We start from the raw sequence: 14,955 nt of genomic DNA, 5'->3' as shown, positions 1-14,955 counted from the left end.
CTGCAAATCCTGAAATATTTACTCTCAGAGAAAGTTCGCTGGGTCTTGATCAAGACAAAGGAATCAGTCCCAGAGACTCTTGCTTGCTTGGAAATAGGATCGGCTACCTAACTTGTGTGGCCCGGCGCAAAATGAAAACATGGGGTCCTTCCTTCGAAAATGATTACAAATTTCAAGATGGCAACAGCAAGGCATTAAACCAAGAGTGAGACCTTCTCAGCACAGGGCCCCCTATGACTGCATGGATGGCAGGCTGCAGAGCCAGCCCTGGGGTCAGTTAGAGGCCCCTCTCATGCTTTTTCTTGGAGAGCTGCCCTGGGAGCAGAGTCATAGGGAGAAATCACAACCCAGGGCTCTATGTTGGGGCTCAGAGTCTCCAAGTCCCAAGCTTCGCAGGAGGACCCGTCTCAGGCGGGACCTACTCCACAGGGCAAGGGCGTGGAGGACCAGCCTTCCTTTCTCAGCTCCCCTGCACCCCCATTTCACGAAGCCTGGTGGTGATGAAGAAGCAGAGATGGGCTCAGCTCTCTCTCCCCCATCAGCTGCATCTTGGTTATCAGACATGAGGCAGCTGTGGGAAGAAACATGACAGTTGAATGGGAGCCTCTCTGATGCCACTGTTTCCCACACACTCATCTGAACTGTCTGGTGGGGGAGCAGTGGTGGGGTGAAGGGTGGGACCTTGCTGTATGCAGCTATGGGTCAACCAGACAAGGAACAGGGTTTAATGGAAATTTGCCGAGCTAGGTAGCCACTCAAGTTTGGCTCCCTGGATTCCTGGTCCACTGGACACCTTCTCCCACCCACTAGACCCACTCTTACCTTCTCCATCCTTTGTGCCTGAAAGCTGACCTGTACTAGCAGCATCAATGGGTTTTCTTGCCGGCTGACTCCCAGTCGTATTTGGCTAATGGAAGGCACCTGCAAGAGATGGGGGTAGACAGGTGAAATTGAGAGGACAGTGTATTTATTCTCCAGCTCTTCCCTCCTGGTTCCCCGTGTCCCTCTACCTAAGTTCCTGTTGGGTGACATTTTCCTTCATCTGCCACTCTCTCAGGTGCAGTTAAAACTCCCACCCCTTTGCCCCTTTCCCTTTGCTCCTTAAAAAACTAGCAGCTCCCACTGGTCCCTGCCCCAGGTGCCACCACACATGCCTTGCTGGGATCCCTCAGCTCTGTTCACACCTTTGTAAATAAACCTGGTGTTGAACCCTCCTCATTTACCCTCTTTGCATGGACTGTTTCCTGCTGGATCTCACCTGATCCGATCTCTTCCCCTGCACACCCAAATGTTGCTCCAATCAAATAGAGGCTCTCACAATGCAATGGAGGGGGCACTGGCATTTCCTGTGTGTGCAGGTGGGGGCTGAGATGGAATTCCTCCTTGACAAGAGGAGAAGCATGCAGCTGTGGTTATTGCTGCATACAAATCGCACCGAAATGCAGCATCTTAAAACACCAGCTAGTTCATTACATCACGTGATTGTGTGGGTCTGGAATTCAAACAGAGCCAGGCTGGGTGATTCTGATGCTTTGAATGGCATCACCAGGGGTCACTGGGTCATGTTCAGTGTGGCGGCTGGTCTGGTCTGCAGGGGTCAAGGCAGCTTCACTCACGTGCAGGCAAGGCTGGGCTTTTGGGTCCCTCTCATTCTCCACGTGGTCTGTCCAGCACCATGGACAGAGACAGGGAGCGGAAGTCTCCAGCCTCCTAAGGCTTGGGCATGGAAACTGGTGTGCTTTGGCACTTTTGCGTATTCCAATGGCCAAAGCCATCACAGAACATGCCCCGTTCAGAAGGAGAGAGCATAAACCCCTGTCTCTCAGCGCGGGAGTGTCAAAGAATGTGGAGCCATCCTTAACCCTCTACACAACAATTATCCTTCCAACAACTGTCATCACCTTCTTCATTTGCTTAATGTTGGGCCCACAAGACCATTGTCTGAGGCCACATTCACCCTGAAGATTGTATTGATTTGATATACACTGAGGGTTTTATTTTTAATTAAATGAGTTCGGTCCCACATAGCTTATCCATCTCAACACCGGTCCCGTCACTTCTCACTACCGGCCAGAGGCTCACACTCGGGCTTCTGCCTGGTTTCTGGGGCCTGTAACCCTGTGGTCCTAGATCAGCAAGCACAGGGAACAAGTTTAGTCCGATGAGCTCGTGCACTGGGACACAGGTACACACAGATAACCCAGGTTTTTATATAACACAGCTCTCCCAGCCTTATTTCTAGGAGGGAATGCTGATTCAACAAATACTGAGACCTTATCTGTTAAGATTCCCAAGATGAAGCCAGCATGGTGTCGGGAAAGAGCCCTGCACTGGGAGAACAGGAGCCTGTGTTCTTGTCACGGCACTGCCTATGTGACCTTGAGCAGATCACCAGCCTCCCTGGGTTGCTGCTCCTGCATCGTTCAGGACAAGGAAAGGGCATGGTTTGGAGTCACCCTTAGTTTGAAGCCCAGCTCTGCCACTTGTCTTGGACGGGTCACTTCAACACTCTGGCCTCAGTTGCCTCCTCTGAAAACCGGGGTCGCAATGAGCATGCTACCAAGCTATTGTGAGGATAAAACACGGTGACGTGCAGATCCCTTGTTTCCTAGCAGGCACTCCTGACTTCCTGTGCCTCCTTGGAGGCTTCAGAGCCCAAGACCCCAGTCTGAGCTGGGATCACTCACCTCCATGTCTAGCACAGGTAGGTGCTAGACACGTAGTAGGTGCTCAGAAAACACTTGTTGAAATGAACTGGCTGTTTGGCAAACAAAGCGGTAGCAAGAGAAATAAAAACATGCATCCATTAAAAACCAGGTATAAAAATGTTCTTAGCAGCTATATACATAGCAGAGCCCAACCAGAAACTATCCAGGTGTCTATTTAACAAGAGAACAGCTGAACAAACTGGTCTCATCTTCCAATAGAATACTACTCAGCGATAAAAAGGAGTGGGCTACGGGCACACACAACAGCAAGGGTGGATCCCAAAAAAGTTATGCTGGGAGAGAAGAGCCTTCACTACAAACTACCAACTGTATGATTCCACTTATATGAAATTCTAAAACAGGCCAAAAATGGTGTGAGAAAAATCAGAATAATAGTTGCCTTTGGGGGCAAGGATTGACTGGGCAGGGCAGAGGATCTTTCTGGAGTGCTGGTGATGTCCTCTATCATGAGAGAGGTTTGGGTTGCACAGGTAGATGCATTTGCCAAAGCTCATTGGGTAGTGCACTTACGATCTGTGCATTTCATTTTATGTAAATTTTACCAAAAGAGAATTAAAAATAAGTGTAACTCTGATTAATGATATGCGTGCTGAAGCATGTAGGAGTAAAGTGTACTGGTGTCTGCAACTTACTTTGAAATGCACCGAATAAATACAAGTGGATGGATGGATGGCTAGAGGGAGAGAGCTATATGGTAAAGCAAACATGGTCAAGCTCATTGCAGAAGGTGGGTGGTAGGAATATGGATGTTTGCGTTAACATTCTTTGCACTTTTCTCTATGTTTGAAAGTGTTCATAGTTAAATGCTGGGGGAATAAAATACGATGCTGTTAAGACCAAGCTGGGGTAGTGGGGGGCGACAAGTGCAAGGTCACACAGTCTTTGACAAACATTAAGGCTGGTTTTCAGCAAAGTAGAAGTCAGTTGTGAAGACACAGTAGAAAAAGGATTGTATTCCCCGAGCTGAATCTGGACTGTGGGCACGTAGGCAAATGCAATCACTCTGTGACTCTGTGTCCCCATCTGCAAAATGCAGACAGCACTGCCCACAGGGGTGTTGCTGGGACTGAATGAGAAGCCAGAAGCACTGAACAAACATGACTTCATAAGGACCTGGCAGGAAGCAATTTGATCCTTTCCAAGCAGGCTGACCCCACCTCCTCACTGGGATTTCAGCTTAAATATGAAATTTAAGCTCCAGAAACGGGCTTCCCCTGGCCGCCTAATCTGCTGTGGTCCCCACCTCCTCCATCCATCACTCTGTTTTCATTGTCTGTAGGACACTTGTCCTGATCTGATGTGTTTCTTCCATATTCCTTAATTTGGTTTATTATCTGTCTCCTCCCACTAGAATGAGGTCTCCAGGAGAAGAGGGTCTTTGGCCTGTTCATGACTTTATCCCCTGCACCTAAAACAGTCTCTGGCACATAGTAGAGACACAGTGAATTCTTGTTGAAGGAAGAAATAAATGAGCAGGGATAAGCTTAGTGTCACCCCTCAGATCGCAGAATTATGCTACTCGGAGTTTGCCTGTTGCTAACACCACCTGCACGAAATAGCAGGAAGTGAATTTAGAGATAGCCATCTCCGCCCCATTTAACAGATAAGAAAACTGAGGCTCAGAGAGAGAATGCAAGTTTCCCAGCATCCACTGCCACGTAGTGGCTGAGCCAAGAGGGGGCCCAGGCTCTTACTCTTTCTCTCCAGCAGGCTGCTGGGGCTGCCCAGGGCAGCTGCAGACGGACAGACAGTCAGGCTCCACTGGGCCGGCTGCCCGCATGCCGTGTGCTAATTACAGGGGGCAGGATGTGCCAGCCTAGCAGTGTTCGCTGGCGTGCCCCGCCCCCTGGGTAGCAGGTGGGCAGCCTGGCGCAGGCGGCTGATGGGTCATGTCCACTGGTCTGCTAGCGCCCAATCATGTTGACAGAAGGCTGGTCACCTGCAGCGCCTGCCGAGTGTGGAGGGCCTGCAGATTGGCACAGCGAGGTCCCTCCACACTATGGGCAGCCCCTCCTGACTGTGTCAGTCAGCCAGACTGGCAGAAGCTGGGCATCTGTCCCCACGATGAGCCCTTGCTGGACGCAACCTGTCCACACAGGTGTGCTCGCTGACAGGCAGCCCAGGGGGTGGCATGGGGACCGAGCGCTGAGCATGGCACTGCGGGACGCTGTTTGGGGTGTCACAGGTAGGGGATCGCACACAGGCACACAGATGCTGGGATCAGACAAGACTCAGCCACGCCCCCACCCACACCCGCACCTGCCCAGCCAGCTTGGGGGATCCAAAAATCAAGTCACAGCCCTGAAAAGGGGGCTGGAAAAGTGATCTCTTCTCTCTGTTCCAAAGGCCTCTTCCCAAGCCAGACCTGCTTGCCCCTAGCTGTATTGTCCACACTGCAGATAAAGGGATCTTTTTGACCCTGGTGGGAGCTGTCACTCCCCTGCTTGAAGCCTTCAGTGGCTCCCCATCTCCTTCTGACAAAATAATATCAATAATAATATCTACTACATCATATCTACCGTGCTAAGCATTTTAGAACTAATAAAATAGCACACAATTATAGAGCCTTTACTGTATTCCAGGCTCTTTTCTAAGCAATTTATGTGGAAGAGCAAAAATCATCCTGCAGCCTATCACCTATGGGGTGGTAGTACTGTTATCCCCATTTTATAGATGAGAAAACTGAGGCAGGGAGATGTGAAGTGACTTGCCCAAGATCTTGAATTAGATTTGAACCTAGCATTCTGACTATCACTACCAAACCCAGACCCTTCACATGGGGTCCAGCTCCCATGGCCACACTCTGCATCCCAGCATCCCACAGAGCATCCCACAAAATCCATCTTGAAACTCCCCATCACTTTTCACCCATGCATGGCCTTTTCTCTTACTTTTGTCTGGCATCCTCTGTGTCTGGAGTGCCCTCCTGCATCCTCTTGTCTGCCCTGCAAACTCCTCTCCCTCCTCCAAGGCACAGCTCAGTGTACCCTCTTCTGTGGGTACTGCCTGAGCTCTCCCTGGCAGAGCTCTCTATTTGTCTGCCCTGTGCCACTTCCGTTCCATGCCGAGGAGCCCATGGCAGGCAAGCATGTGCTGCTGATGTTTCTTTCTGTGATTCCCCTGCCCTGCCCTTTCTAGGAGTTCCCTGATGGCCAGGACCTTGTCTGATACACCCTCTGTCCACAGGCCTGGCCGCCAGGAGGTGCTGAACCAATGAACAAACAAGTGAATGAATGAATGAATGAATGAATGAGAAGTGTAGTCACTTGGGTTCGAGGAATGAAGGCTGAGGGCAGGTATGTCAGGGAGACATAAGGTGGTTGAAAAAGTTCCTCCTTCCTCCTCCATCCCTGCCCCACTTCTTCCAGAACGTGGCAGGGGAGAGCTTTGGCCATACTGGGAAGAGCCCTGTCTTTGGGGTGACTACATGACCATGGGGCCCATCTCTAATGCTGGGAATCATTACCCGGAGGCATGGAACAGACAGCAGGGATTGGGGTGCCCTGACCCAAAGGCAGAGGACGGACAAGAACATCCCCGGTGCTGCATCTGTACAGCACTTGATGGTGAACCTTGGTTTCTGGGGTCCCAAGCATCAGTGGGATGTGGTGCAAAGAGGAGGTGCTTTGGAGCCAAGGACGTGGCTCCCAGCCCTGTCACCTCCTTCCTGTGTGGCCCTGGGCCTGTCTCTCCCCTCACGGAAGGCCTTGGTTTGGCCTTCTGTAACGTGCAGGTTCTAGATGGGACGGTCAAGTGTCCCTCCCACGCTGAGTGGCCGAGCCTCGCAGGCGCCAAGGGTACGGCACCTGGGAAAGCTGTGCAGAGGCCTTGGTTGGGGGGGAGTCCACGGGAGTTAGGGCAGTGTCTCTCCATTTTGATCCCCAACGCCTGCATTCAACTGACTCCATGCAGCTTGTTAAAAATCCCCAATCTGGACTCCACCCAAGACTCACTGCATTTGAACCTCTGGGATGGGCTTCCAGAGAAATTGACATTTTCAAATCCTACTCCCACCTGGCTAGGTGATTCTGCTGTGCACAGAAGTCTGAGTGTCTAGCATCTATCCAGGTCCTTCCAGCCTCCCCTGCTTCTTGCCTGCCAGCCCCTGCAGTGTGGGTTTTGGGGGGTACACAGGAGATGGCGAGGGAGGTCTCAGAGCATCCTGTGTCTGGTGGAGTCTGGGGGCTCAGGTGGTTGGGTCCTGACTGTGGTTTTGCATTTGACTGGTGGGAGCCTGCCCCGGGGGTGGACAGTGGCAAGAGGACAGCGTTGGCGTGATGGTGTCTCCCAGCCTGGCATTTCTCAGACACATGCCCCCCCACACCCACCCCAGCTGATGTCCCCTATCCCCCGGCCCAGAGCAGGGAACAGGGTGTGTAAACTGGGCTTACTCCGTGGGTACAGGCATCATTCACACACACACACGTGCACACACACAATCTTTCTTGTACACACACAAACCCTCATGTTCTTCCCTAAACATCTAGAACTACCCTAAATGTTCTCACCGTCACTTTGCTTTACACACACACACACGCATCCTTATATGTAGCCTAGAGGCACGTGGATTTGTCCACTCGCCCTGCTGACAGATGTCCATCCCCGAAGCCCCTGGACACAGGCATTCTTATTTGCACTCATGCGTAGCCACATGAGCTGGCCGCCAGCAGCCCCTGGGACCCCCTTGTGTTCACTCCCGTTGCACACGCACCTCCTCCTACTTGCATAGGCTCTGCGCACGTGTGTGCCCACAAAGCCAGCCGCCGCGTCTCTGCCTGCCATCCTTACCAGCCCCCGGGCCCCCGGGCCGCCCCACACCTCATCCCTGAGCTGCTGTCTGCCTTTGCACGGTAACCAGATGAGACAAGCAATTTATGACACCAGCTGTCTCTGTTAAAAACCGGATCTCACACACACACACGAGGGGAAGCCAATTACCCAGAGCCCAGCCCTGCCAGAAGCCACAAGGGAGATGGAGTGGGGGTGGAATGTGGCCACCCAGAGTGGTGAGTGGCACCTGACTTGAGGATTCCCAGCCCTCCCTGCTATCCCTGGGAATCCGGCGTCCTCCCCCCCCAGGGTCCAGGGGAGCCTGCCCTCTCCTCTCTGTGGTTGCTCCCCTGGCCCAGCTCCCGGGCCCAGGAGATGCAGAAGCAGACTCAGGGTGGAGAACAGGCGGGCAGGGAGTCTAGAGGAAGAGTGGTCCAGGGTCACCATGGCAACAAGGAAGGCAGGAACCCCGTGCCCCTCCTGCTGCTCAGTAAGCCAGGGGGAGGCTGCATCGCTGTCCCCTCTTCCTCTCCATTTTTATTCTCCTTGCTCCTCTCTGAGCAGGTGTCCTGCACCCTGCTGTGGTTTCCCTCTGCCTAGAATACCTGCTCCCTTCCTGGCCTCAACCCAATACTTCATCCACTCTACTGCCTAGGCCACTTCCACTCTGGACCTCGGAATCAGACCCAGGTTCAAAATCTTCACTCCTCCACTGACAGACTGGGCAGCCTGAGTGAATGGCAGCCCTTCAGCGACTTCAGTTTTTGCATCTATAGAAGGCATGTTCATTTCTGTACAAATATTGACGGACAGCCCCCTCTGTAGCCGGCTGTCCTGGGAGTGGTGGATACCACATTGAACACAGCAAAGTCGCAGCCCTCCTGGGCTTCAGGTTCTGCTGGAGGAGTTGGAAGACACCCATCTCAGACGTTTAAGTGAGATGATTATGTTTCTTCACCGTCTCACCTGCTGTGTCCATGGCTGCCCTCCTGGAATCAAACACACCTCATGAAAGGAACTCAATCAATAAGCGAACGCTTGAATGCACAAATGGCTCGAGCCCTGTGCTGAGGCTGACTCCAGCTAAGCCTTTCTCTAGCGCTAGTTGATCTCTGCACTGGGCCTCGGAGGGAGCTTTCTCAGCGTAATTCCTGAGTGGTTGGATGGAGACACATCTAAGTAGACTTTAGAACATTCCTTCCTTCGCTGACTTGTTGATTCACGACACAAACGTACATTATAAGGACAGACTGTGTGCCAATCCCATGCTAGGCACTCGGGGTTGAGTGAGGTGGGGAAGAGACTTCTAGGTGACGATTGCATGGCAGAAGTTTTTAGATATGCTTATCACATTTTACAGGAAGCTTTCACATATATTTGGGTTTTTAAAAAGTGTTGCTAACCACTCTGGGGCATAGGTCCGATGAACACTTTGCAGATGAGGAAACCGAGACTCCAAGACTATCAGTGACTTGCTTGAGAACACAGAGCCAGGAAGTGACAGCCCCAAGGAGGAACTGAGCCTCTTCACACTTGGCCCAGCATTCTAGCCACCATGCATCACTTTCAGTGTCCCTTTCCCTACAGCTACAACTCTATAAGGCAGCCATGGCTCTTGCCCATTTTGCAAAATTAATTAATTAATTAATTTATGGCTGCGTTGGGTCTTTGTTGCTGGGTGCGGGCTTTCTCTAGTTGTGGCGAGTGGGGGCTACTCTTCGTTGCGGTGCGCAGGCTTCTCATTGCGGTGGCTTCTGTTGTTGCAGAGCGTGGGCTCCAGGTGCACGGGCTCAGTAGTTGCGGCACACGGGCTCAGTAGTTGTGGCACACGGGCTTAGTTGCTCCGCAGCATGTGGGATCTTCCCAGACCAGGGCTCCAACCCGTGTCCCCTGCATTGGCAGGCGGATTCCTAACCATTGTGCCACCAGGGAAGCCTGCTCTTGCCCATTTTAATAGCCTGGGAGCCGCCTGGAACCTGCCGGTGCTGGGATTTGAACCTGGGCTGGCCTGACTCTGGAGCCCAGGCGCCATGACTCCTCCATGTCTAATCAGTTCATTAAAAACCCTCCTTGCAAACTCTCCCTCTCACTGCCCAGCCACAGAAACCTCAGCTGTTCCATTTCCAGGAGATCAAATTCCTTCCCGGCTGGAGAGGAGTTGGGATGTTGTAGGCAGGCAATTTAAACAGCTCCAGCAAAGTACACCAGCAGTTTTCACTCTCTGCCACTATTACACTTTCCAGCCGCGGCGGGATTGGCCCACAAGTGGGATATCAAGTTTATTACAGCTATTTCCAACCTGTAACTGGTTTTGTGGAACACAAAGAGAAGGAGGTTGGGGGGTGGGGGAGCTGATTTTTACCCCCTTCTTTTTTTTCTGTTCCAGATGAGGGCACCCAGAGACATTGGGAGGAGGCTAGAGTTGGAGACTTATTTGTTTTTCAGATGGAAAACCCTGGTCGGCCCCTGCGGGCTCTCACGCTGCTGGCAGGACTCAGTCCGTTTGCCACGCTTTGGTGGCTCCGCCTGAAAATCAACCCAGCCTGGCCGAAGCCAGATTTGCTGGTCGGGGACAGCCGGCGCCCTGGGACACGGTCGGGCAGGCTCGGGACCCGTGGGCAGCTGTTGAGCCTTGGCTGGGCAAACCGAGCGTGAATAAGTGTGGCCTCTAGGGCCAGCTGTTCTAGAATCAGAACCTTTGGGCATTCGGGGTAGAAATGGCCCTCAGAGGTCACCCTGCCCCACGTCTCTTCATTGAGCATTTAGGGCAACTGAGGCCCGGAGAAGGGAGACGTGCAGAGAGATTTAGAACCCAGGTCTCCGTCCAGTGTAGTTGATCAGTCAGGGACTGGATACCGACCAGGGTTCTTGACCTCCCCAATAAATAGAAATTGACGAGAGGCCAGACAAGAAATTCAGGCAAGGCTTTATTGGGGCCCCTGCTGAAGCAGGGGGTAGCGAGAACAAGTGAGAGGTTCCCTTGCTCGCTTGCCGAGCTGGGGGGCAAGCTGGTTCCTTAGATGGGGTGAGGGTAGGGGTGTGTCCAGATAGGTGGCTTAGGTGTTCTGCCCCAGTCCCCTTGTGGTGTTTTGTGTGCAGGGGGCATGCGCAGTACACTGCTTTTGCCCTGACACCCAGTTTTTGCTCCCGGCTCTTCAGAAGTGGTAGATAGGTTTTTTTTTTTTGGTCTTTTTGTATCTTTTGGTCCAGAATCTACCCCAACGGTGCATGCATTCAGTTACTTTTAGTCCCATAGAGTTTCTTTGTATTTGGTTGCTTGAGGAGAAACTTGTCTAGGTACAAGCACTGCAGCAAAGGGCCCCAGGTCCCAGCCTGTCTCAGAATGACCTCCGAGAAAAAATACCTCAGATCCGTGCTGGTTCCTTCTGGGGCGTCACTGCACGGATGGTGCCTCCACCTTCCCCACTGGGCCTGGTCCTGTTGGGAAGCCCCATGAAACTGGGGCGTGGGCACAGAAGGCTGTTCTGGGGGCAGGTCTGTGTTGTAGGAATGGCTTCTCTTTTTCCTTGTGGTGCCCCAGCGCCTGGAATGTGGTAAGGGTTCAACTCACTCTAACAAATAGTTACTGAGTAAGAACCAGGTGCCCAGGGCACCTGGGCAGGGCAGATAAAGACCCTGCCCTCATAGAGCTTATGTTCTAGAAGTAGCTCACATTCAAGCCCTGTTGATTGACTCACTAAAAATCTGTTGAATGAATGAATGAGTGAATGAACACACAAGCACATCTCCCTCTGGCGAAGGGAAAACCCACACATCTTTGGCTCTCCAACATCACCTTGACTGCCCCCACTAGCTTTGTCATTCTCTGTCTGCCCTGATCTCCCGGTCCCAACCCACTATGGGCACCGCGGGACTGTCTTGGAGCCCCCGAGACTAGCCTGCCACCATGTCCTTGTTCTGAGCCTCCTCGAGCTCCCTCTTTGGGCTGATAGAATAATATAATAATTCAGCAAGTTCCTGGGCCTCTGCTTTCCCCACACACAACCCCCAGCCCTCCAGTTCTCAGTTGCCCTCTCACTGGTTTCTGGCTCCTCCCACCCGCCTCCCTCCCCAGAAACGGACCCCTTTCTTTCATTTACTGATTTTTTGCATCCTCTGGCTTTTCAGCAAGAGATACTCTGCTCTCCAGCCCTGAAGAGTGAGAAGGGACACAGAAAAAGAGGTGGTTCAGAGAAGTGTTAGTATTCATAAAAATAGCTGTCTCCACTGAGCATTGACCACACGCTGGGTGACCTTTCCAAGCCTTGTCTCGTTTAATCCTCCCAAGAAGATAGGTTGAGTTGTCCCCATTTTACAGATGAGGAAACTGAGGCTTAGAAAGGTGAAATAGCTTGCTCAAAAGCACAAAGTAGTAACCAAAAATCAAGAATTCGACTGGGGTATGGGAAATCAGTATTGCTTCTTGCTCAAAAGCCTCCCATAGGCAGGGAGAAGCAGCCTGAGACTAGATACCCCCTGAAAAGGGCCCACCTCCTCCAGGAAGACTCCTGTGATCACACCCCCCCCCAAAGGAATTCTTGGCTCCTCCATGAGCCTCAGATGACGCTTGGCAAATACCTGTTGCTACAGCCATGATCTCCCAGACTTTGGCCTCTCACTTAACTGTGGGTGCTGTTATCTCCCCCACCAGACTGTGAATAAGCTCATGATGGGCTGCAACGGTGTCTGAAATTCATTTCTTTCTCTCCGATGGGGACTAGAACTGTGCCTGTGTGTCTTAGGCCTGGCGACATGTTTCTAGAACTAAAGAGAAGGTGTCTTGCAGCATCTTCTCAGGCTTACACCATGCCCTCTGCCCACTGCCTGTGATTACCCCCACCCCCTCCCAGCCCCTGTCTTGAGGGGTTCAAACCTCCAAGAACTGCAGAATAACCTCCTTGCAAATAGCTACTTGCCTACTGGCCTGGGGCCTGAGAGTGAATTTGGAGTCTGTTACTTTCCTTTACCTTCCCTGAGGCTGAGGGAGGTCTGAGAGCCAGCTGCAGGGAGCTGGGACCGTGGATGCCTTGACTGGAAGGAGATCAGTGCTTGTCTCCGGCTGCCCGAGGCCAGTTTAACCACAGCAGCCAGACGCGGGCCCCAGAGAAAAAGATGTAAATAAAACCAAAGTAAAACTAGGTGCGTCCTTGAAACTCCCCTGTCCCTGGGCCTGAAACAGCGATTTACGATTCAGATAATTCTTCGGTGCTTTATCTGGGGTGTGTGGGTATGTGTTGAGTACGTGTGGGGTGTGGGTGTATTTTCCCACTAATAAAAACCTCAGTCCCGGAGAATAAATTTGAGGAGACAGTTTTACTGACAGATTTTTTTTTCCTCCTTTGTATAATTAAAAAAAAAAAAAAAATGGAGTGAAATTTGAAATTGGGACGATAAGGGCTGCCGCATTTTAGGAGGAGATAAAAAAGCAGTACCTGAAGGGAGGCGAGGCTGCAAGTCAAACAGGCAGGATGCCTTCCACTTTTACGACTTTAGGAGAAGATTACTCAAACCTCCGCCGGGCTTCTGGCATCCTGCCTCCTGATGAGGCAGCCGCTGAGTGTAGAGAGAGAGGCGCTTAGCTCATCCTCAGCCCTTTCAGCCTAGTGGCTGGGATGTGAACCCTGGTCTGGGAGCCAGAGCTCTGCCAAGAGCCCCATTGTGGGACCTCGGATGAATCACTTTGCCTCGCCAAGCCTCAGTTTCTTCATCTGCAAAATGGGAGATTACTGTCTATTCTGCTCTATACAAAGAGATGTGCTTCAAGCAGATTTCTCAGCCTTGGTGTTGTTGACATTTGGGGCCAGAGAATTCTTTTGGGGCCTGTGCATCGTAGGATGGTCATAGCATCCCTGGCCTTTGCCTGGTAGATACAAGGACCACGTCTTGCCCCTGAGTTGTGACAACCAAAACTGGCTCCCGACATTGTCAAATGTCCCCGTGAGGAGGAGGGGGCAAAATTGTCCCCCAGTTCAGGGGCCTGGTTTACAGGTACTTTGCTCTTCTTCCTCAGGCTTCCTCCATTCTCATCATCCCCTGTTTGGGGAACCGGTGAGAGGCAATGTGAGAGGACCAGAGGGTGAGATGTCTTGCCTTCTGACGGCACCCACGCACAGTCAGTAAAGCGCAAAGCCCTCAGAGAGGGAACAAGTGAAGTGTGTGAGCGGTGCATGAGCCTGCTGGAGACACAGAGGTGTGAGCTCGGCAAGGAGACGCCGTGTAGTGGGAAGTCCCACCACTGATCCCTCTCAGGGTCCTGGAGCTGGTGAATGTTGTCATCACTCTAACCCTCACCAGCCGGGGCTCCCTGGGGACCCCGGGACTAATAGAGGTCTCCTACGCACGGCACACAGCTGGCGCTCAATAAATGCTGGCTGGATCGCACTCAATCTGTGTTCCCTAAACCAGCAGCACTACCACCTTGGCCAGACAGATGTGGTCCAAGTCAGCTGGGGTCCAGATGTGCCCAAAGGAGGCCAGCTGCCCCGGGGCCAGTCCTCTCAAGAAGGTGGCAGACCCACCTCCAGGGCCGCCTTTGCTGGGCTGGGGAAGCACCTTTCGGCATCTCGAGCCCTCCCCCAAGCCCCTTGGAGAAACCCCATCCCAGCGTCTCCCCCCTCCGCCAAGCCCCTTGGAGAAACCCCATCCCAGCGTCTCCCCCCTCCCCCAAGCCCCTTGGAGAAACCCCACCCCCAGCCCCCTCTCCTGCCTGCAGCACACAGCCACAGGGAGTTAATTCCACTTCTTCAGGAAGCGGAGGCCTCCCTGTTGCAGGCTGTTAGCGAGGCTGCAACTCCATAATAGAGTTGCTGAGACAAGCGGAAAACTGCAGCGGAGTAAACAGATAAATAATTGAAGCAGTGACAACACATACCTTGCTGCTTTGTGGAGTAACACTTTCATTAGCGAGAGGCAGCACAGCAGCGGGGATGGGGATGCGGACAGGCGGCAGGTGGGATTAGGGCACACTTTGGTCTGGCTTTTAATCAGCTGTGAACAGCTGGGCACCTGTGCAGCCTTTGTCTTCCAGCGTGGGCTTTATTACCACCTCCTGAGAGCCCCTGCCTTCTCGGGGCCTCCTTCATATTCCTATGTGAAACGGGGACTTCCTGACACCCCTCCTGGCCTGTCCCAAGGGCAGCCAGAGGCAGGCAAGTCCCCCACACTGTCCTCTTCTCTCCATCGCTGGTGTCAGTAGACTCGGTTCTCCCTAGCCACCCCAGGTTCCCCTGTCTCCAGACAAGTCCCTTCAATCTCTTCTAAAGCCAGAGGGAGCTTGTGAATAGCATCTGAAACTCTGCACCTCCTTGGCCTTCGGGGGAGTTGAGTTCCTTTGCCCGTCAGGCGCTCCCTGATGTGGCTCCCATTTTACTCCTCGGAGTCTACTCTCTTCACTTCCTCTCTGCCCCAGGCACTCTGAACACAGTCTCCTTTCACTGAGCACAGATGCTTCTTTCCC

The 14,955-nt window shown here is 52.6% G+C and overlaps 1 protein-coding gene across 1 annotated transcript in view; it reads left to right on the top strand.

Annotated features, from left to right (window-relative positions):
* Positions 1-14,955, top strand: part of IGSF21 (immunoglobin superfamily member 21) — a 159,195-nt gene that overhangs the window by 63,234 nt on the left and 81,006 nt on the right. The gene's annotated exons all lie outside the window — the stretch shown is intronic.

This window comes from Tursiops truncatus, chromosome 1, assembly GCF_011762595.2.
Source record: "Tursiops truncatus isolate mTurTru1 chromosome 1, mTurTru1.mat.Y, whole genome shotgun sequence".
NCBI lineage: Eukaryota > Metazoa > Chordata > Mammalia > Artiodactyla > Delphinidae > Tursiops > Tursiops truncatus.
Note: the sequence above shows the minus strand (reverse complement) of the source record. Positions and strands in the feature narration are given on the sequence as shown.